At 53.6% G+C, this 23419-nt stretch overlaps 1 protein-coding gene across 6 annotated transcripts in view; it reads right to left on the bottom strand.

The window, feature by feature from the left end:
• LRRN2 (leucine rich repeat neuronal 2) overlaps positions 1-23062 on the bottom strand; it is a 62692-nt gene extending 39630 nt beyond the window's left edge. For 2 of the 6 annotated variants that reach the window (XM_025421145.3, XM_025421144.3), the window contains exons 1-4: positions 22840-23062; positions 14638-14837; positions 14360-14555; positions 11977-12175 (exon numbers count right to left, since the gene is read on the bottom strand). The gene's annotated coding sequence lies outside the window, so the exon portion shown is untranslated. The remainder of the gene's footprint in view (positions 1-11976; positions 12176-14359; positions 14556-14637; positions 14838-22839) is intronic. The other 4 variants (XM_025421146.3, XM_035711125.2, XM_025421147.3 and 1 more) reach the window with 2 other exon arrangements.
• Between the last annotated feature and the right edge of the window lie 357 nt (positions 23063-23419).

Below are 23419 nucleotides of genomic sequence, written 5' to 3' on the forward strand. Positions count from 1 at the left end.
TAGGTGGTCCACAGACAAGACTACACAGGGGCCTGGCCATCTGCCCAGTCAAATGGTCTAAGTGCCATCCTGCTGGGAGCCCTGAGGGTTGGCTGGTTAAGGATTCCCAGACGCCCTTGGCAGGGAGGGTAAGAGGTTGGCCACACTGCAGCATAAAGGAAACAGTAGTGGGAAACAGGGGTGCAGTTCTCTGGGCTAAGAAGGATTGGGACAGGGGCACCTAGGTGGCTCAGTCAAGCATCTGCCTTTGGTTCAGGTCATCATGCTAGAGTCCTGGGATGGAGCCCCGCATGGGCTCCCTTCCCTGCTCAATATGGAGTCTGCTTCTCCCTTTCTCCCTGCTTGTTTTCTCTTGCTTGCTTACTCGTTCACTTACTCTCTCTCTAATAAAATCTTTAAAAAAAAAAAAAAAAAAAAGGATCAGAACAGGGATGTGTCTCCTCATCAGGGAAAAGCATTATTTTGAGCAAGGGGCCCTCTCCAGTACTCCTGCCCCTGGGCACCGTGGCCCAGGACGGCTGGGCCTTCATCATGGAGAACCTGCTGCTCAGAAGCTGCAGTGGCTAGGGAAGCAGAGGTGGAGCGCCACGGAATGGCCCACTGACTCTACGGGGACTGGGGACTCGGTATGAACAGTCGTGCATTTCTCAGCAAGCACCTGCTGCCGGACAGGAAGGAGGGATCCAAGCCTGAAGACACATGGCTAAAGAGGAGACCCTGGGGAGAGTGCAGACAGGGTGGTATTGCCACAGCCGAATGCCAGGACAGGCCGAATGTCTGTAAATGTATGCAAAGGATGTCTGCTGAGCTGACCTTGACTTGAAGGCCTGGGAGAGCTGAGATACAGGGATGGGAGCAACGTCTGAGGAGCATTTACCATATGCCTGACCGTTTACAAGCACCATGGCATCTGGCTTTCATGATAATTCCTTGGCCTGGCTTACTTATGTCCACCTTACAGAAGATGAAGTCAAGACGAAGACACATTCACCAACTCTTCCAAGCCACAGATTCTCAGTCAGCTGGACTCTGAACTCACTCAGGTCCATAGGACTCAAGCCCCTCGGTCTTTCCCTGCCCCCTGCTACCTCTCCCTCTCAACCTCTAAGGGTGACAGCACATTTAGGAATTTGCAAAAATGCTTTCTCACACATTATCTTATTTGATTCTTGCAAACATCTTGTGTTAGGTATGGATGAAAAACTGACCTTCAGGTAAGGAATAATCTGTTCAAGGTCAAACAACTGATAACTTGCTGGGAACAAGGCCTTAGGCACGGGTCAGATGGCTAGAAATGTGCCTCGTCTGGACACTGAGAAACAGAGCCCAGCCCTGTTATAAGTCATCTGGGAGGATCTGGGGATGCTACTGCCTAGGGCACAGCTTGGTTTCATGATGACTGGAAATTGGTTTTACTAACCTCCCCCATCTAGGGACTGAGATGGAAAGCTGGCCTCAGCAGGGACAAAGAGGCCGGGAAAGCTCTGGTGAGCTGCTTAAGATTATACAGGACACTAAGGTGGGAGCTGAGATCAGAACCTATGTTTGCTCAACTGGATCATTTCCAGAGGCCTTTCGGGATATTCTTTCGATCTCAGGTGCTTTGCCTCAGAGGCCCTCCCCTTCATCCTTCATTTGGAAAATGAACTAGCTGATGCCAAAGGTGCAAAGGAAGCATCAGCCAATGTTGGGGGTTGAGGGGAGAGGGCACGACAGTAGCCCCTGGGAGTCTTCACAGTTCCTCTGGCAAAGAGCATCCAGGGGCATCAGCCCATGGACCTGGGGGCACGTCAGCAAGGTGCAAGTAGGGACTGGGATGTCACACTGGATCGCTGCCCTGACCCCACCCCTAAGGGATTTCCCTAGGCATTTTCACCGGTGAACACGGCCATTAAAGGGATCGACATACAACAGGTGAGGAACACATTGATTAGAAAGCTGTGTTCTGGGGTGACCTGGCAGCATCTGGACTGCTCTGGCTTGTCAAGTGGCAGCCACCATGGACCTTCCATTCTGCTCACATGTGCACTGGAGGATTATCCCCTTGGTGGCTTCCTTCCAGCAAACATTCTTTGCCCATCCTGGTTTCTTCTCACCGTCTACTTTGGGAAATGAAACCAGTGTTCTCCAAGTCAGATCTAATTAGACCAGCAAGTCGGTGGCACAAGGCTCATCAAAGCACACACCAAGCACGAGTGGAAACACTGTTTGGATTATCCTGCAAGCCACTCCTTTGCCTATTTGTCTCCTTGGATTATCCATTCTCTGCTTCTCGCCTTCCATCACCTCCCTAATGGAGAAGCAGGACGCAGTCCCCACAGGCTGGCATTCATCTTCCCAGCCTGACCCTCTTGCAGGCTATTAAGCTGCAGCTGCAAGATCGTGGAGGGGAGAAATATGAGAGCAGCGCAGAGAGACCAGTGGAGGGCAAATGGGACTCTTTTAGAACCGGGTCCATTGGTAAGTCAGGCCAGGAAGAAACGGTCTCAAGCTCTGGGAAGAGGAACGCTCCCCAGATGGCAAGGCCAAGAGAACGGACCTCCTCGCTGGGTTGCTCACAGGAGGCCAGGCCAGGAGGGTCTCTGCAGAAGGGTGGGCGGCGTGGGAAACAGGCCAGGGCTGTCCCTGCCTCCATGAGAGATTTAGCAGTTCTCCCTGCCCCTGGTCCTCTCCTCCCAGAGCACTGCAGGAGGAAGTACGGAAGCCGGCAGCCCAGCCCTATTATGGATTCAGGATTCCAGCTTCGCCCGCCCTCTGCTGCAATCCTTCCATTCCTCTCCCACTGCCGCCCTGGCACACTCTGCAGAGCCCTCTTCTACATCTGCTGCTCTCCGTGCTCCCAGCGGCACCCTGTCCTCCGCGAGGACGAGCTGGTGGGCTCATGGGGCCTGCGCGCGGGGCAGGCCTCACCTCCTTTGCCCACCCCCTCGCTGCCCACTCCCTCTGGCTTCCCTCGGACTTGGGAGAAGGTTTCCTCCCTGAAACACCCCCCACTTCCCCTCCCCTCCTTGGGCAAACCTAGTCCTTCACCCCCCCTCTCCCAGACCTTTGAAAACCACCATCAAAATGCTCCTCTGCCCGTTACTCCCTCTAAACACAGCGCTTCACGCAGATGCTCCGTGAGCCGCTTCTCAGTCTCCCAGCTCTGCTCCATTCAGCAGCATTTCTCAGCGGTGGCTCCGGAGCTCTGGCCAGAATCACCCCGCAAGGCTAAAACCCTTCCTTCTGGGGGTGCTCTCCCCGGCACCTGTGCTTCCAGTGCTCACCCTCCCTCTGGGACCAGCCCCTCCTTACCGGCCTCAGCCTCATAGAGCCTCCGGTCCCCCTGGCCCCACTTTCTGACCTGCCCTTCCTCCCAGCACACCCTCTGCTTCCCCGGCTACCCCTGCCCATCACTGTGGTTTACTCTTCTTTGGCTCCTCCTCTGAAGTGCCTCTGACAACACACAGTGGTGTGCACCCCCAGGGGTCTGAGGACATCATCCCAGATGACCTGCCCAAAGGTCAAAATTCCTCTGAAGTCCTTTTTATGCCACTTTGTGAACTTCCCCCTCGCTCTCTATTTGCTTCTGTCCCAGTCCCTCCCCAAGTCTGAGTCACTGGTGGGGGAGGGGCACGGCTGGGAAGCACGTTCCCAGGCTTATTCTTCAGCTGGGGCCTGTGTCTCCCATCCTCCAGGACACCTTCTCCAATTAACATGGTCTCTTGTTTTCCCCAATGACCACTGGCTTCAGGGCCTGTACAACGGAGTTTGGCATTTAATTATTTCTTAATGGCCCTCAAGGAAGTGCTAATGGGTCGACCTAAGGACCTACCCCGTTTTATCTGTCCTCTGAGGTGTGACCCTGGGTGAAGCCTTGACTGGAATAAAACCACAGGTTCCCTTGGAGGCCCTGGGACACGTTTCCCCAATACCCTCTGTGAGTCCCACCCTGGAGACCGCACTTATCTCCAATGTGTTGCTGGAGGCTGGGGCAGGCTCCCTGTCACCTTGCCCCTCCCAACAGGGGGAAGGCAGAGATGTGTACACAAACCCATCTCCTGGGCGCCATGCCCAGGAGAGACTGGTCTGACTTGTGGTTCCTTTCCAATCACTTAATCGCATTTGGCTCTCCACACCTGAGGTTGAGGACTTCCAGCAGCTCCACAAATCCTCCTTAATTAAACCTCCAGAGGGCCCTGCCGAGTGGCAGTAACTCGGCTCTTCTACAGGCACAAACAGCCTGGCGGACTTTTCAGCCTCGGGTGGGCACGTTCGGGACCCAACCGGTTGTTTCTGTGGGCTGAACCAGCGCAACACGACCCAGAAGCAGCATAGCCTGACCTGGGAACAGCTGAGAGGGCAGTGGTGACAAGAAGCAGGAGCCTCGAGGATTTCCCTGCATTGTGCTAAAATGAGCAACCTGCAAATTAGATGCAAAATACCATGCGAATATGGCATATATTAATTTGGAACCAATAGCTCTGGGCATTTTAGGCAATTAAGTGCCAGCCCTGTGTGTGATCATATTTACTGCCCCAATTTTCCTTTTCTGATATTCCAAGAAAACCCTAAAGTACAGTTATGTAAGATATTGAGAGGGACCTATATTCTCTCGCAAATGTCCAGGCACAGGGATAAGTTAGATGTGGCTGCTAAGTGGATATAAGATACCATCTCATCCACATCCTTACTGGCGAGCCTCTACTGAGCACCTACTCAGTGCAAAACACCAGAGAGGAACGTGAAGTGTCCTCAACGAGTTGAGCTTGGTACGATAGACAACTATTGGGTGCCTACTTAACATAAATTAAGTGCCACTTACTGTGTAACCCTGGACAAATTTGTTGTCTCCCTTGAAATGGGGTAACGCCAATGTGTTGTGTGCATGAATAGTTAAACTGCAGGACATCCCTATCACAGGATACCACTCAGCAACACAGAGGAGCAAACTACCAATATAGGCAACAGCCTGGATGAACCTCAAGGAAATTATGCTGATAGAAAAAGAAAAGCCAATAACAAAAGATGATAGACTGTATGCATCCATTTATGTAATACTTGTGAGCTAACAGAATCCTAGACATGGAGGGCAGAGGAGTGGCTGTCAGAGTTTAGGGATGGGGTGTGTGTGGCTCTAAAGGTTGGCACAGGGAGCCCGGTGATGGTACAGGTAAATAACCTTGATTGTGGTGGTGGTTACACAAAGCTACACACACACAAAATGAATGCATATATGACTGGTGAAATTTGGATGAGCTCTATGACTTACATCAATGTCAGCTTCCTGGTTTTGGTATTGCACTAACCTGTGTATGCCGGGAAGGGCTGGATGAAGGATACTCAGGCCTCCCTTATACATTTCTTTGCAGTTCTAGTGAACCTATGCATATTTACAAAGTTGTTTTTTTTTTTAAATAGGATATAGTACCTACAGCATAAGGCTATTTTTGAGATCTGATGAGTTAATACCAAGCACTTAACATAGCATGTAGCACATCATAAGCCTTCGTTATATATTGTTGTTGTTACTACAACACACCAGGCACTGGAGTGCTAACATGAATAAGGCACAGTCAGTGTCCTTGAGGAGCTTCCTATCCAGCAGAAGAGGGAGACACAGCAAAGAGAGATTTTTAATAGGATATGTTGAGTGTGCCCACTATATGGGAGGAGTTCTGTGGGTTTGGGGGAAGGTTTCCTGGAAGAGATGTCATTAGAGCCAAGTATTGAAGCATGGCAAGAGTCACCCAGGCAGAAGGAACAGTTCGAGCAAAACTTAGAGGTATGAGCAGCATGGGATGGCTGAGGAACCAGGGGCAGTTGGTCTTACTTGGCTATTTGGGAGGCGAAGAGTGGCAGGGGAAGAGGTCGGCTAAGTAGGCATAAGTCAAGCCAGGAAGGCTGTGTGTGTTTCAAGAGTCCAGATTTATTTATTTATTTTTTAAGATTTTATGTATTTATTCATAGACAGAGAGAGGCAGAGACACAGGCAGAGGGAGAGAAGCAGGCTCCATGCAGGGAGCCCGATGCGGGACTCGATGCAGTCAAACTGCATGTCACATTCCAGACCCACCTTCTTCCCACCTGACATGGGTTTCTGGATTTTGGGGACTGTTCTGGTACCACTCCTCCTCCCTCTACTGTGGATAATCCAGTCCCTCTTTTCTACAAGCCTGTGTACGGAGCAGTACAGAGAGAGCATAGAAGCAGGGCCACAAGCACCAACCCCAACCTATGGAAAAGCCACTAAGCCTTCCCGAGCTGTAGGTTCCCCTACTGTGAAACAAGGGTTCATAAGACACCAGAAGCTGGGGTGTGGCTCAAGGGACACAGCAAAATCCAACACCATAATGTACGTGAAAGAGCTCTGTAGGTTGTAAGGAAGCGTTCAGATATCAGAGATTATTGTTATTGCTCCTGAAAGAGCTATTGGTTCTTTCAACCTGCACCTCTGGTTGGAAAATCAGAGTAAACCCCCTTTGAATCTAGGCAAAGTCTTTAGTTAGAAACAGACAGAAAAAGGAAAGGAAAAGAGAGAGGAACAGGGGCCAGGCAGTGGTTATCTGGTCTACCAATGCCACACTCAGGGGCAGCTTTTCCCATGAGATCCTTTTGGTATCTAAAGGTCTTTCACTAGGAGAGAAAATGAGTGTGAAAAGTCAGAGGTGACAGAACATGAGAGACTCCTGACTCTGGGAAACAAACGAGGAGTAGTGGAAGGGGAGGTGGGCGGGGGAATGGGGTGACTGGGTGACGGGCACTGAGCGGGGCACTTGACGGGTTGAGCATGTTTTGTTTTGTTTTGTTTTTAAGATTTTATTTATTTATTCATAGAGACAGGGAGAGAGAGAGGCAGAGACACAGGCAGAGGGAGAAGTAGGCATCATACCGAGAGCCTGGCGCGGGACTTGATCCAGGGCCTCCAGGATCATGCCCTGGGCTGCAGGCGACGCCAAACTGCTGCGCCACCGGGGCTGCCCGAGCACTGGATGTTATACTATATGTTGGCAGATCAAACTCCAATAAAAAGAAAATATACAAAAAAAAAAAAAAAAAAAAAAAAAAAGGTCTTTCACTAATGAATTCACTCCCTAAATGTTTTTTGAACGCCTAATAGGTGCCAGGCACCAGTGCCATAATGGTGAACTAAACAGATAGGGCCCTTGCTCTCATGGGGTCACAGTCTACTGGCAAAGACAGACATTTATCTAATAAACACCCAATTATATAATTAGATATCATGATGCATCTTATGGGAAGGAAGCATAACGGGACATTGTAAGAGTGTCTACCGTGGGCCTGATAAGATTCTGGAGGTACCCTCCAGAAAGGACGAGCTATTTGGACAGGAAAAGGAGGCTTTTCAAAGGAAGGGCTATTTGGACTGAGATCTGAAAGATCAAGGGAATCTAGGGAGGACACGTATGGGCGGAAAGAGTGACTGAGGGTCAGGAAACAGCGTGCGTCAAGGCCATGAGGCCAAAAAGAGCCTAGCAGTCAAAGAACTGGAAGAAGCCAATGTGCGGAGTGCAGCACAAGGGAGGGCACAGGGAAGCACGTGTTTTAAGAGTACAAGAAATGGTGACAGCATCAGACTTGTGTCTTTAAAGGTCATTCTGGCGGCTATTTGGAGACGGGGCTTGAAGTGCAAGGGTAGATGCATGTGTACCAGTCACATGGTGACCCCAGCACAGAAGGCTGGGGTAAAGTGGAGGCTGTGGAGACGGGGAGGGATGGCTGGTTCTTGGTGCTATCCAGGGAGACAGGCACCAGTGAGGGACCAGATGCAGGGGGGTGAGGAGAAGTGTGGACAGTCACTCCCAGCGTACACAACTGGCCAGAGGAGGTGCCATCCACAAACACAGGCAACACTGGAGGGGGATGTGGCAAGGGGTGGGAAGGCAGCGAGGGATTTAGGAGGAGAATCATGGCTGTCTTTAGATACACCAAGTCCGAGGTTTCCTGAGACTTCCAACTGAGTCAACTGGGCAGGTGGATGTAAGGATATGGACGGAGATGAAAAGATGCAGGCTAGAAGTGTATTTTTGAATGTCAATTGCACGTGGCTGATAACAGAAACCTTTCATGAGATGGCCTAGGGACAAGTGTCTAGTTGGGAAGAGAATGTCTTGAACCAGACCAGATAGAACGCCAACGCTTAGAGATGGAGAAGGGAAGGATGAGTCAGCAAGATGACTTGGGAGTGAGCAGAAAAGCCAGGAATATGGGGCCAGAGAAGCCAAGGGAAAGGAAAGTGTCAGAAAGGAGTGAAAAATGCTTCTGAGAACTAAAATAGGCTTATGGAGAGCTGTTTCGGGAGAGTGATGGGGGAGGAAGCCAGGCCCGTGTGGGGCATAGGAAGAAGGGGGGGGGCAGACGTGAGGAGCACTTGGTCAACTCTTCCAAGAGACGTGGCTCAGAAGGAGAAAGGACACAAGGTACGAGCAGGGAGTGGAGCTAGGCTTGAGGAAGGCTTTTGCTTTTGTTGTTGAAGATGGGAGAAGCTTGAGCACAGCAGGAAGGATGTTCTTGAGGAGCCCAGAGGAGGGGATCAAGAGCATAGGTTGGCGGAGAAGTGGACTGGGATGGAAACATGGCGTCCTCTGCTGAAGCAGGACGGGGGAGGGAGGACTGGCACACAGGCAGGTGTGTGTGTGGGCAGGGGGTTGGCGTGATGCGTTGAGGGGTCCCACCTGATGACTTGTATTTCTCTGGCAAGTGGGAGGTGAGGTCCTCTGCTGAGAGTGACGTGTAGGTCGAGGTCTGGGGAAGAAGGTGGGAATCAGGAGAGAGACAGCCAGGGGGGTAACGTGGTGGGAACACCAGGTATTTCTGAAGAATAAGGTGGGTTAGTGACGGTGAATTTCTGGAAATACCGATCTGCCTCATTTTGTGTCTTTTCTAAGCGAGTGGAGTTATCCAGATGCAGGCGGAAAGCAGCAGATAGTGATTAATCCAGAACTGGGGATCTGGCAGACTGGGGCAATAAAATGACAGAGGGTCAAGAGAACTTGGGAATTTTGGAGGGGGTGGTTCTTAAAATGATGGGACATGGGATGTATCTGGACTCAGAGAAGGGAAGGCAGAAGGAGGCAATTGGTGGCAAGAGACAAGAGGAGCCAAGGGTGCCAAGGGACCAAAGATCCCAAAGAGCCCACAGAATGGTTGGGTGGGAGCCACTGGACAAGCAAGCTTGGTGGCCAGGGGGAGGTGGTGACCAGAAAGCAGAATGCTCTACCAGGTGATCTTTGGGTGATGGCAGATTTTCAGATGACTGGCTGAGGTGGGAAGGTGCTAATGGGTCTGGGGGTAGTAAGAGTGACCCATGGAGTCAATAGTCTCACCCAGGACAGTGCGTGGACTGGGAAAGGGAAGAATGTCTATGGGCAGATGACAAAGGCTTCACTGCGGCATGAGAAGAGTGGCTGGTGATGAGGGGAGGATGCAGCCTGATTTTATGAGATTTGGAGAACAACAGTGTTTTAGAGAAGAAATTATATTCCCTTGCATCTGAAGTACATTCTCCACAGTGAAAGTTCAGGAAAGAAAATGGAAGGAGTCTTAAGAGGTAATAGACACGGCACAGGGTCAGAAGTTAGGAGACTCATATGTAGTCCTGATGAGACTATCATACTGTGTGACCTTGGGCAAGTCTTTTCCCCTGCTTGAGTCTCAGATTTCTCATCAATAAAGACAGTTAGGGGGTTGGCTAAGCTAAACCTTTCCAACTGATGTTAGGGAGCCATGAATAGGTTCAGGTGTGCTGAGATATTAACACCCAGCCCCCCCACAGCCCTTGGGTCAGAGTCCCTGAGTCGACATCTGTTTACATGTGCTATAACGCAAGAAGGTGGGGGAAGCGTGGGCCAGACACTCTCCAGGGCCCCAGCCATGTCTGACATTCCGTTTTGCCCATCTCCGCTGCTCAGTCTTGGAGGGGGCTTTGGGGAGGCTGTAGAAGAACAGACAGGCTCCTGCTGCAGGCACAGGTCCATGTGCTGGCAGAGATGGGAGCCAGGTCTCCTAGCTGCCCCCTGCTGCTCTCGCCTCTGGCCCAGCACCAGCCGAGGGAGTCGTGACGTGCTCAGGTGCCCAGGTGAGGGTAGGTGCATCAGCCTCTCTTCTGTCTGGTGGCTGGGTGGTCCCTGATGGCCCCCTCAAGCTTCAGCAGTGGCTTACAAAAGTGGAGGAGCAGCCTCCCACTGGCTCCTTCACCCACTTTCCAGTTGCAAAAACAGACTCACTGTTTCTGAGGAGTCAGGCAGCAGGTCTCTCTGCACAGGCCCAGACAGAGCCTTCACAAAGCCTTCACCTTTCTCCTGGGGCCAGCCACTTCTCAGAAATCCATGGACGGTCCACTTCTGTGGTTGACTTTGGACTACCCTCTCTCTCCTTCCATCTCCTGCCAGGTGCGCTATGCTTAGAGAAGGTACACACGGCCTAATTCCACCCTAATCATAAAATATCAGGAAAGACCCAGCGCTTGACCTAGCACTTTGTACACAGTAGATAATAAATATTTACTGAATAAATGAAGACTATGCTCAAATATTTAAAAAAAGAAAACCCTACCAAGCCCAATGGGATTTTTAAAATTATTGATCACATTGCTCCTGCTTATTTGTGTAGATAAAAGATCACTTTTAAAATTCTTCAGTATTTACTGGTGCTTACTAGATGCCATGCATTTTACAAGTCTGAGCTGATTTCCTTTCCAGAATCCCATTTTACAGATAAGCACTCCAAGGCTCAAAATGAGGTTAAGAAACCTGTCCGAGGTCATAGAGCTGGTAAGCAGTGGCCACAGGATCCTAACCCAACTTTAGAAACCGTGAGCTTTGTGGCGCACCAGGCTGCCTCTAAGGATACACAGAACAGAGTGGAGAGAGACGGGACTAAAGGGGGAGGCAGAGAAGTGTGCAGGGGGGCGGTAGCAACGCAGTCGGGGGCTCCCTACCGCCTTAGCCCTGGGAACTGCTTTTGAGGTTGGGACAAGTTTTGCTGAAGAAAAGTGACAAGTGTCAGGCCCTCGCTCATCTCGCCCCCTTTGATTGCTGGGCCGGCCTACCTGTGCAATCTGGCGTTTCATTGGGCGCTGCCGGCTTGCGTCTCTGTCCTGGCAACCAGCCTTCCCTGCTTCCCTCCCCAGGGCAGTGACTAGGGGCCCAGGGAGCAGGCAGGGGAGCGGCAGGAAACCCAAGCGCTCTGACCTGCCAGGGATGAACTGGGCTGTTGCCTGCCCCCCACGCCTGTCCCCGCTGCCTGACAGGTGAGCAGCTGTGCTCTACATCTGTCTGTACATCTGTCTCCCTCCCAGGGGCCCGGAGAGAGCTGATGCTCCCGAGACAGGAGGCCCTGGATCTCCCTTACTCCAGAGATTAATCGACAGGAACTAGAAGGGCGGGGCGGGATGAAGTGTGCCTCTTTCCCACCCAAACGCCACCTCCCGCCACCCCCCACCCCCCACCTCACCAGCTCCCCCAGCTCTGCCTGCCAAGCTCTGCAAATTACCACACATGCCAATAAGTCATTAGAAACCAGACCGGCAAATGCAGGGTTGCCATGGTGACCGATACCAGGCGCGGGCAGCCCTGGCCGACCCGTGGCTCAGGTGTGCCTGGGGAGAGCCAGGAGGGCCCATAGGCCTGATGGAGGCAAGGGAAGGTGCTCTGCTGTCAGGGTGCGGATTCTGGGCCCTTCCCCCTCCGGGGCCAGCCCTGCTGCCTGCCAAGAGCTGGGGTGATGGGGTGAAAGCACGGCAGGGCTGCGGGAGGGCACGGGGAGGGCACTGGGAGGGCAGGTGTGCCGGGCGGGCCGGGCCGAGCCGAGCCTCCACCTGAGGAGGAGGGCGCAGTGATAAGGCCCAGCTGGGGTGGGCCTAGGCCCGAGCCGACAGCCTGGCTTTGGAGGGAACAGCTCAGGGGCGGGCTGAGGGCAGGGCCAGCGCTCATGCCACACTCTCCACTCTCCCGTTTTCCTGAGCTCAGAACTCACTCTTGCTTCCGCGGCGCCTAGCGCAGCACCGGGCCTTTGTAGGTAAAGACACACACGCAGCGTTGGTTGAAAATGGAGAGCGATGAGCGAAGGCTTGTAAGCACCCGAGATTTCAGACAAGACAGGAGCGGCCCCGCTCTTTCACTAGCTCAGTGTGGTCTCCGACACAGCCCCTTCTCTCGGGCCTCAGTTCCATCAGCTGGAAAATAACGGATCACGTCTCACACATTGTGCATCTCCAAGCACACTCCCCAGAGCTGGCGAGTCGCGCAGGGGCTCCTCTGAAGTTCTGGGCCAGGAGGAGGCCGAGGCCGTGGGGTTCGGGTCCACCGGCTGGGCTCTACCTGCAGCAGCTTTCTTATCAATCCCCTGCTGCTGCTGTAACGTCTTACCACAAAATTAGTGGCTTCGGACAACCAATTTGTCATCTCATGGTTCAGAAGCCAGAAGTCTAAAATGGGTCTCACTGGGCTAAAACCAGAGTGTCCGTAGAGCTGTGCTCCTCCTGGAGGCTCTAAGGGGAGAATCCGCTTCCTTGTCTTTCCCAGCACATTCCCTGCCCACATTCCTTGGCTCGCGGCCCCTTCCATCTTCTCAAGATGTTAGTCTCCTCAAGTCTTCCTCATGCCTCATTGCTCTAACAATGCCTTCTGCCTCCCTCTTCCACATCGAAAGGACCCTTGTGATCGATTACATTGGACCTACCTGGATAATTCACGATAATCTACTTGAAGGGCAGCTGACTAGCAACCTTAATTCCTTTCACCTGCAACCTTAATACCCTTTGCCATGTAACAATCATAAGTTCTGGGGATTCACAGGCAAACATCTTTGGGAGGCCATTAATCTGCCGACCACACGTTATACAGTTGACCTTTAGACAACAGAGTGCAATGCACTGACCCCCCCCATCCTCAGTTGAAAGTCCGTGTATAATTTTTGACTCCCCAAAATCTTAAACACTGAGCTACTAATAGCCTATCGCTGACCTTCCAGAAGCCTTTCTGATACCATAAAGTGTTGATTAACACATACTTTGCACATTATATGCATTATATACTGTATTCTTAAAGTAAGCTAGAGAAAAGATGTTAAGAAAGTCAAAAGGGAGGGATGCCTGGGTGGCTTAGTCAGTTAAGCATCTGATGCTTAATTTCAGGATCGTGAGTTCAAGCCCTGTGTTGGGCTCCATGCTGGGTGTGAAGCCTACTTTAAAAAAATCAAAAGGAAGAAAGAATACATTTACAGCACCGTGCTGTATTTATTGATATCATAATTTAAGTCCTCTGTTTAGAAGATAAATCATCTGTCAGAACCTATATTGATACTGTCTTACATGATACAGAGAGCTGTAGGTGTTATACGTGTTACTAACGCTGGACATGAAAAAATGAAGATGATGTGACAAAGAAATTCATACCTATTTACAAAAGGGTTTTTCCAATATATTTATTGACAAACATCCATGTGCAAGCAGACCTGCACAGCTCAAATCTATGCTGCGCAAGGGTCAGCTGTATACTTTATTTTGAAAAAATGGATCAATTTCTGTAAATGTTTGAAAGCCACATGACCAGAAGACCCTCAGTTGCCACCAGTTTTAAAGTGTTATGACCCGGATGCCTTCTTTTCTCCCTAGGGGGATCCTGGAGAGGAAATTCAGAGGAACCCTGCAGACTGCCCCTTGAGTGTGAATGTTGGCAGGCTTGGGCTCTCCTGATGGGGGCTGCAGAGAGATGGGTCTCTACATCCACCAGAAAAGGGGGACCCAGGGAGGAAAGCATGAGGGACATTTTGGGGAATTTGGGGAACCCCCCTCTTTCCGCTCTCACCTCACCATTCCACATGCACCCCTGTATTCAGAATCCTCTGCTGTCATTTGTTCTTATTTTTATTTCTAGGTAACATCAGATGGAACTGTGTGTGCATGTGTGTCCACACATGCATGTGCATAGTGGCTCCCATCACACTGAAATGTGTGTGATTCTCTGTGGCCGTGACCTTGTTCGTTGTTGCTTGTTACCCACCCCCACCTCTTGGCACTGCAGCTGGTACAAAAGGGATACTGATTTCATAGTTATAAATTTGAGATGGCATCCTTCCTTCCCACACCCTGACCTTCAACATGGTCTGTCCTCCTCCTAGGTGTATCCAGACGAGTCCCCAGATTATTTCTTTTCTTTTTTTTTTTAGATTATTTCTAACCAACTCCGGAAACAGTACCGGGTTCAGAAGGCATAGGTCTTAGAATCTTCCTGTGAGCCCCTTCCAAAGCCCATACTGATTACCTCTAGCGTTTGCAGGTGGGACACGCCCTGACTTGCCCCTGGGGGACCCAGTGGCCTCCCATTCTCGTCCCATACAACATTGCCTCTGTTCTTACCTCTGCAAGACACCCTGTGTTGACCGCCTGGGACCCGGTATGGCTTGACAGCAAAACTCAAAACTGGGCATCAATCACAGGCCTGGTGTTTGAAGATTTTATGCAAATTCCTCACCCTCTCTCAGCCTTATTTTTACCCTTGGTATAAGCCGACAGCTCATTCTCGTGGCTCCTCTGTCACATGTCCCAGGGGATGCTGGAAAAGAAATGTGATGTGGTAGGGAAAGCTATTCTTTGGAGGAGAGGCCCTGGGGACACGGAGGAGAAAAGGAACTCACATTTATTGAGCCTCTACTTTGTAGCAGGCACTTTACACAGATTAGCGGTGGTTGAGAACCAGGGCTCTGGAGTCAGGAAGGTTTGGGGCTGCATCTGTCACTTGCTGGCCGTGTGTGGCCTCCAGCAAGTTACCTACTGTTTCCCAGCTTGGTTTCTTCAGTTGCAAAGTGGGGGAAAATCGTATCTACTTCACAGTATTCTGTGGATTAAATGAGATAAATGAGGTAAAGCTTTCAGCACCTCCTGGGCACCCACCGATGTTAGCTCTTGGCATTAACGACCCCAAGAAGTGGGCACCATTAACCTGGATTCACCGGTGAGGAAACGGAGGCTCAGGGAGGTTAGGTCAAACGCCCAAGGGCCTATGCTTAGGGAAGGGGCTCTAGCCCAACTCTAACTGATTCTGGCCCCTCTGGGCTGTGAGCCACAAGGAAGAGAGGAGCCTCAGCCTGCGTCTTCCCGGTGGTTATGCCAGGAGCCTCCGTGGTAGAGCTGGTGGGCTCTCCTTTCTCAGGCTGCCCAAGGCCCAGAGGAGCAGAAGGCTGTTCTGCAAAGCCTCAGGCTTTGCCCTCGTGACCCTTGGTTCCCACTCTTTGGCCCTCGGCCGGGGAGGGGAGGATCTGCCTGTGTGGGCGAGGGCACTACCAACGGATCCTGTTCCACTCCAGAGCAATCTCTCTCCACGTAATGGGAGTGAGCCCAGCCGCCAAGACCCAGGCAGCCTCTCTCCAGGGTGAGGACAGACTCCCCCTCCATGGGGGAACGCTTGCTCCTTTCAGCACTTTACTTCTAGTCCACCCTAAGTGAGCGTAACTGGAATAACCTACCCAATTGGGAGTAACCTACCCAAGAGGAGCCCAGGCAGTGAGGGGAAGGGAGAAAGGAACCTGGCTGCAGACCGGGTGAAAACTGGAGCTCATGGGAATTCCAGACAAAGCAGTCCAGACACGAGGCAGGGGTGGAGGGGTTGGGGAGGGGTTGGGGGTGTTGCTGGTGGCTGGCAGCAGACCAGGAGGGTACAGAGGTATGAAAACACCTGGAGAGCTGTCATCAGGACCTGCTTAAAGCAACACGGCTCCACGGCACAGAGATGGCTGGCTCTCCAAAAGGAGGAGCACCAGGCAGTGGTTTTCATTCTCTAAAGGGCTGCTCTTCCGTCCCAGGATGGTGAGGAAAGGACTGCACCAGGGACTGATCCTTGGATGCTTGCATACTGGCTGCCTTACCCCTACGGGTGCCCTCTCAACCCCCGCGTTGGTCACACGTCTCCACCTCCTGCTCCTTGGGCTGGAAGCTTCCCTGAGGGAGAGCCATCCGCTCTGCAGAGCCACACCACACCCCCTTCCCAGGTCCAAGGCAGCGGCACCTCCCTGAGGAAGCGTTCCTATATACTCCCACACAGAGCTCGTAGTTCTGATAACATTTATAGTCTAAATCACACAGTTTAGCACTTGGTTTTAAATAACTGTCTGGTATTATTCACTTGTTATTTCTTGTGAATATAAGTTTTGCCTTTCCAGCTGACTGGTAGGTAGGTTTCCTTACCAGTAAAGACTGTGTCTCATGCTTCTTTACCTTCTCCCCTACCCCAGAGCCCACACTGCCTGGGAGACAGTACCCAGGGAAAGGGCACTTAGTGGGTAAGTACTGATGGACTACACTGGCTTTGATGGCTGAGGAACCGCCTGACCAGCCACCCAGTGAAATACTGAAATGGACGGGCTGGAACCTCAGGTTTTAAAAGGTTGGGTCATGTCACCCCTGCCCTAACCCCTGCAAAGGCTCCCCATCTGGCTCTGAGGAAAACTCTTCACTCCAACTCCAGCGTTCTCCAAGATCTGGCCTCCTAATGTCCCTCAAATCCAGCGCCTGCACTGGCAAATCCAGGCACAGCCCTGCCCCTGAGCCCCTGCACCAGCTGTTCCCTCTGCCTGAGGCCCCTTTCCCATCTTGCCTCCTGCTTAATTCTTTTTTCTTTTAAATATTTTATTTATTTATTCATGAGAGACACATGGCAGAGGGAGAAGCAGGCTCCATGCAGGGAGCCCGACGTGGGACTTGATCCCAGGACTCCAGGATCATGCCCTGGGCTGAAGGCAGGAGCTTAACCGCTAAGCCACCCAGGGATCCCCCAACCTCCTGCTTAATTCTTACCCACACGTCATCTTCTCAGCAAGGTCTCCCCAGGCCACCCTGTACAGAATTACAAACTCTCCTCTTCCTAACACGGACTCTCCCGTCACCACTCCCTCCTTGCTTTATTATTCTTTTTCTAGCACTTGCCACTCTCAAGCACACCATTCATTTTACTGTATTTCCCAGACCATAAAGTATAAGCTCCACAAGGGCAGAGATGTCTGGTTGCTTACTTCCGTCGTCTGTACCCCCAGTGCCTGGCACAGATGCTTAGTAAATACTTGCTGAATGAAGAGACCCCAGTCCCACCCTGTGTCTGAGATGGCTCAGGTACAGTTGTGCTCAGAGATGGGCAATGGGCAAGAAAATTGTGGAAGTCCCCTCTAGAAGTGAGATTCCAGCATTCCACTCCTGGGCCAACTCTGGGGAAGCACCTCCCCAGAGGTGCTGGGGAAGAGACTGGAGAAGTCTGGAGCTATGTGAGCCCCAGTTACCTTCATCCCACTAGGAGGTCCATCCAGAAGTAGAAGTGGGGGTACTGCCAGGGAAGGTCAAGTGTCAAGTTCCCCCTCTGCCTACCTACAGCTGCCCAGAAGCTGCCCCTCTGTGGTCACTCCCTCTGCTGGACATCATACCTATGTACTCCCAGGCCAGAGACAGACCCTTTCATCACCTGCCTTTGAATGTTCATTTTGAGAACACTTTATAGAGGAACATAACCTTTTCCACCTTTCTTCTTTCCTCCTCCTTCATCTTTAAAAAGAAAGGTTCAGGTAAGATAGATCCACTTTTCCTGGGAGACCCATGCTGGCTGTCTAACACTGCTGCCCCTTCTTACATATGTTTTTTTTTCCTGAATGATCCACCCTGTGACATGTTTGTAAATATGAATGATTGTACTTGTACCTCCCAAGACACATGAGCCTCCCTTGTTAGAGACACTCCACTGACAGCACTAATTCCAAACCATCCCCACCTAATCTGCCTAATCTGGGGTCTGTGCCCCATCCTCATGTCTCCCAGAAGTCACCTTCATATTGGTTCTTGGCACTGTGGCTGTGGGGACTGGCTCTTAGGGTCCCCCTTCTCTGAGGCCACTGGCTCCCTGTGGCCCCAGAGAGGCTTAGCTGAAACAGAAGGAAACAACGCTGGCTCTCGAAGAACTGTGACCTACAGGAGCAAGAAGAGGGGAGACCCTCTCTGAAGGTCCCCCAAAGGGGACAGGTAGTTCCCAGCTTGCTCAAGACTTGGGAACTTTTCAACCTAGGGAGGAAGGGGAATGGGCAGGATGCCCTCAGAGAATGCTCCAGGTCCAAGGGGCACTGGATTCTGGGAGTGGTTAAGGAGATTGTTTACTCTGTTTTTTTTCTAGTTGTGCTCTTTGAGCAAGTTACTGAACCTGAGTCTTGGTTTCCTTGCATTTAAATTGGAGATAATAAAAGTACCTACCTGATGGAGGTGTTCTGGAAGATTTAATGGGATAACATACGTAAAGCACTTGGCACAGCACCGGGCACCTAGTAAGTGCTCAATAAACGCCAGCTGCTATAGTGAGTGCTGTGTTGGGGTGAGAGGCAGAGGCTGTGACATGGATGTTGCTCCAGAAACCCTCTGCCTGTTCTTCAACTCAGGACTCACTTCAAGTCCATCAAATGCTGATCCGCAGGGAAAGAGTGGGTGGAAGAAATATACAGAGAGAAGCCGAGCTCTAAACCAAACCTGGTTGAGCTCACCTCCTAAAAGGCAGCTCCCTTAGCCCATCTGAACGTCTGAGAGGCCGTGGTCGTGAGACCAATCTCAGCAGGGATGCACCAGATCCTTCGGCCAAAGGCCAATGATTTTAGGCTGAAAAATGTGGGGATGTCCTGGGCAACCTACCAGCCCCACTGGAAGCTCAGCTCTGAGCATGGAAACAGAGCCAACGTGGGACATGGTCAAGGTGTTCCTGACAGCCCTAGAAGTCAACGCACATACAGCACGGCACCTCTTCATCCACGACTCCAGGGCCCCAGACACCCTCGGCACCATGGTCCCCAGACCCACCATCTGTGCCTGGCTGACTCCTTTTCAAGCCTTGCCTCAACTATCAGGTCCTTTGAGAGCCACTTCCTCACCTGTGGACAGGGCCAGTCACCTCTCTATCTGCCCATCCCTATATTATAGCACTTGCTTCATTATTGTAAGACTGATCCCCATTTAATAATAATGGTAGTCACAGAGCACTTACTATGCCAGGCACAGTTCTGAGCTTGCTACATGTAGTAACTCATTTAATCATCATAGCGAGTCTCTGAAGTAGATACTATAATTATCCCGTTTAGATATAAGGAAACCGAAGTACAGAGAAGTTGGGTGACATGTCCAACGCCACCCAGCTAGCAGTGGAGCTCCACCCAGATGGAGCCTGGATCTGAACCCTAGCTGTGTGGCTCCAGACTACACTCTTACGGTGCTCCTGGAAAGCAGGGGCAACGTCTGATGGGTCACTGTCCCTAGCACCCAGCATGGGGCTATGCACACAGTAGGTGCTTAGAAAACATGGGCTGACTGCATAAGCAAATGCCTGTTTAAAGCTACCTTGGTGAATATTTCAGCCTCTGAGCTGCAGGATGGAGAAACCAAGCCTCTCAGGGAAGTAGAAGATAAAGGCGCCCTTGTCATCCACTCTCTTAGCCATCCCACCGCACACGGTTGCTGCCCTGTCTGCTTCTGCCTTGTGTCTTGCCTTCTACTTCTGTTGTTTCTCAGTTTATCTTTGGCCTTTGTGCTCCTCCCCTTTTGTTCCTTGGTCACTTTCCTGCTCCACCCAGCCCCTACCCTACCCATTGTCCTTCCCAGTAGCTCTTGCACGCTTCGAAGCCTCCCCCCACCACCACCCCGACCCCCGTTCTTGGCCTTGGAGTTTTGAGAGTCCAGACTTGCCCAAGGAGGCTGAGAACAGCATTGATATTGACTCATTACACTGGCCACGGACCAAGCTTCTACACCCTGATCCTGAAGGAAAACAGCAACATCCCATCAATTCTACCTGGATGCAGAGTGGGGGTGCGGGCAGGGGGTGGTACCTGCCTATAGCTTGTCCCTAATCTGTGTGGGATGAGGAAGATCCACTGCCCTCCCTGCCTCCTCTCTCAGGCTCCCGGCTCCTCCAAAAAGCCCTCCCATAGCACTTGAGAAAGCTTATTCATACAACCGCGCAGCAAATCCTTTATTTTCTAATACTCTGAGCAGAAGAGGTGCCCTTCTGAAAAATTCAGTTACAACGTAACTTCGGACCACAGTGCAAGTGGCCAGTGGTCACAGGCTCCTGGAGGCCAAAAGAACTGCAGATAATCAGTTACTGCAAAACGGAAACCAATGTGACCTGGGGCAAGTAGTTTATTCTCTCTGGTACTCAATATCCTAGCTATCAAGAAGGGGATGATGATCTAGACTTTAGGTTGTCAGGAGCATTGAATGAGATCATTTTTGTAAAGCTCAGGACAGACTGGTGCTTAGTAGGTGCTAAAAAACACATCTGTTTCTCCGTTCTCTAAAACACTGGCTGTCTACTCCACCTCTCAGACAAAGAGTGTGATACAAAAGGTCCAGCTTTCCAGATCAGAAATATCCAAAGGACAGGATGACCCTCGGTCTCCAAGCTCTGTGGTAAGTGTATGTTATAGGGAACTGGGCCCATCATGCTAGAGGTCACTCACTGCAGTGATGATGTCAATTCACTAGGACTGTCCACATTACCCTCCCCTACCCCCAAGCAGTGGGTCTTTGAAAGAGTCCGGAGGGCACAGAACTAATCAGCTAGGAAGTCCAAACGCAACTTCATTTCTCCCTTGGGACATGCAGGTTTGTTTAATTGCTATATCCTCGGCTCTTAAAATAGTACATAGTAGGTGCTCAATAAATTGCTAAATGATTTTTTTTTTTAAAGCAATAGACTTTCTTTTTCTTTCAAATAAAAACATGGGTAGGGATGGGTTAGGAGGTAAATGGCAGGGTACTGGGGGCATGGCAGGGAAATGCAGCTGCCAGGCCCGCCAGCCCAGGCTCCTCCCCTGCAAAGGGGATACAGCAAAGCCAACAGTGCTTGTGTCCCCACCTTCAGGATGTTCGGGAACCAAGCTCACATGCCTGGCTTGAGGTTTATGCTGCAGTTTTCAGAAGAGAAGGTGGGGGGGGGGGGGCGGCAAAGGTGGAGACAGAGATAGGAAGGGAAGGAGGGAGAGATCTTGGAGAGCGGTGTGAGAGGGAGATAAGGAGATGCCCGTGGAAGAAAGAGAGTGAGGGGAGGACAGAAAGAGGAAGGAGGCACAGGGAGAAAAGAACGGAAGTGGGGAGCAATCCTGGGCAGTTACACAGGAAGCCTGCTGTCTCAGCCTGCTGGGGCATTCATCTCAGCAGACCCCTGAGTTCCCACTGCCTTGGCTGTCTCTTAGGGGTTAGGCTGTGCCAGGGGGAAGGTGTGATCTGGGGGTGCTCCTAGATACCAGGTGTCTGCTGCCAGGCCCTGGGCAGGTCTCAGTCCCTGAAGCACCATGGCCCATCTCATCTAGGTCCAGGGGGACCCCCTAGGCAGGAGACTAGGAGGAGACTCAGTGTGAACCAGCCTGAAAAGGGCCTGGAAGGCTCAGACCCCTAGCTGTGCCATTCTTTTTCCACCCTCTCCATACAAGGACACCTGGCCAGCCGGGAAAGTGGGTCAGGCCACCTACATCTGACTTTTTTCTGAAAACACGCAAGGGAGCCTCAAGGCCCTATACGCAGCCTTTGCCCACCCCATGCCCAGTGATCTTTGTTGGTGGGACCTTTTAAGAAGCAGCGGGCAGTGGGAACGGATCCTGGCCTTCTCACTCAGGAAGAAGACACCCGCCGGAGCCCATCCCAGGCTGGTGGGGAAGAGGGAGTCTGCAGCTGGACAGGGAAAGACCCAAATCTCAACGACGGTGACGGCGCTGCTGGGGAGCCGCCTCCACCCCCTGACCCCGGGAGCCTGTTCTCTCTACCACCCCAGCCCCTGGGGTCTTCCTCCTGCGCACTGACCCGTCCATCTCTGGCGACCGCGCGCGGTGCCCGGCCCGGCCCACCCCATCCGACCCTGCCGGTCGCCCAATTAGAGGCTGCGTTGGCTCCAACAGATGGGAGCTGCGGCAGCCCGCGGAACAGAGCACAAAGCCCAGCTGACATTTTCCTTCCTGTTCTTTCGGCGGGGGAGGAAGAACAGGGGCGGGCGGGGGGTGCCCAGCAACACCCCTAGTGCCCACCCCCCGCGCCCAGGTCTCCTGCCACGCTTTAGCGGCTCAGCGCAGCCCCAGGTGGGGGCGGCCCCCTCGCCCAGCGGATCCTCGCTGGCTGCAGCCACTGCCTGCGCCGCCCCTGCCTGCAGGGCAGACAGACCACCTGTGGCTGGACGACCCCTCCTGCCTCCCGGGCTCGGCGGGGCCCAGAGCGGTCCTTCCCACAGCCCCGAGGCTGGGCCCAAGGCCGGCCCCTCCCCCCCTCCCGCCCCGATGTCCCAGCCCGGGCTGCGGACAGACCCAGCCGGCCCGGGAGAGACCTGGCTCCTGGTTCCAGGTACTTCGGGCACACACCAAGGCCGCCTCGTCCCTCCGCACGGACACCCGAGCTCCAAGGACCGGGCGGTCCCCGCGGCCCCGGAGAGCGTCCGCTCCGCAGGTCCGCCTCTGTCCCGCCCGCCCCATCGCCTTGGCCACCTCCCGGCTCCCCGGCACCTCCGGGCGCCGCTGTACCCAGCAACAGTTTGGGGCGCCTCGGTCCTCCGGGGAGGGGGAGGGGGAGGGGAGGGGGAGGGGCGCCGGGGGCTGCGGCCCAGCCGCCCCTCCCCCGCGGCCCCGGGTGCAGTCCGCGCGGTCGGCCGCGCTCGCCCCTCTCCAGCCCCTCCCCGGCGGCCCCGGCTCCCCTCCCCCGCGGCCGCCCCTCCCCTCCCCTCCCCCCTCCCCCAGCCCCAGCCCCAGCCCCCGGCCCGCCGCTCCCACCGCGCCCCCCGTCCTCCCCCGGCCACGCCGACCGCCCCGCGCCGCCCACGGCTCGGCCCGGGAACGCACACTCACCCGCGGGCGCCGTCCGGGCTCCCGGGGCCGCCGTCCGCCGCCCGCGCCGCCGCGCCCCTCTCGGCTCCGGCTCCGGCTCCGGCTCCGGCTCCCGCTCCCGCTCCCGCTCCGGCTCCGGCTCCGGCTCCCGCTCCCGCTCCCGCCCGGGCTGGGGCAGGCCGGGCGCGCCCTCCCTCCGCGCCGCGCGCAGGCCGGGCAGGGTCTCGGGCGCCCTCGCCGCCGCCGAGTCGTCCGGGGAGCGCTCCTGGGCCCCAGCCGGCGAGCGCGGCCGCAGCACCGCGGAGCTCGCCGCCCCCGCCCGCGCCCCCGCCGCGCCCCCGCCGCGCCCCCGCCCGCGCCCCCGCCCGCGCCCGCGCCCCGGAGCCGCGCAGCCCTGCGAGTCGTGGCGGAGGCTGCGGGCGGCAGGCGGGCGCTCCTAACGCGCCGCGCGGCCGCAAGCGCACCCGGCAGGCCCTCGCCCCCCGCGCCCCTCCCGCCCCTCCCGCCGCCGCTCTCCCCGCCTCCGCGTCTGCACGCCCCGCCACCCCCCTCCGGTCCCGCCGCCAGTTTAACTCCTGAGTGGCCGGAGCCCCCCCTCCGC

Source organism: Canis lupus, chromosome 38 (genome assembly GCF_003254725.2).
Source record: "Canis lupus dingo isolate Sandy chromosome 38, ASM325472v2, whole genome shotgun sequence".
In the NCBI taxonomy this organism is placed as follows: Eukaryota; Metazoa; Chordata; class Mammalia; order Carnivora; family Canidae; genus Canis; species Canis lupus.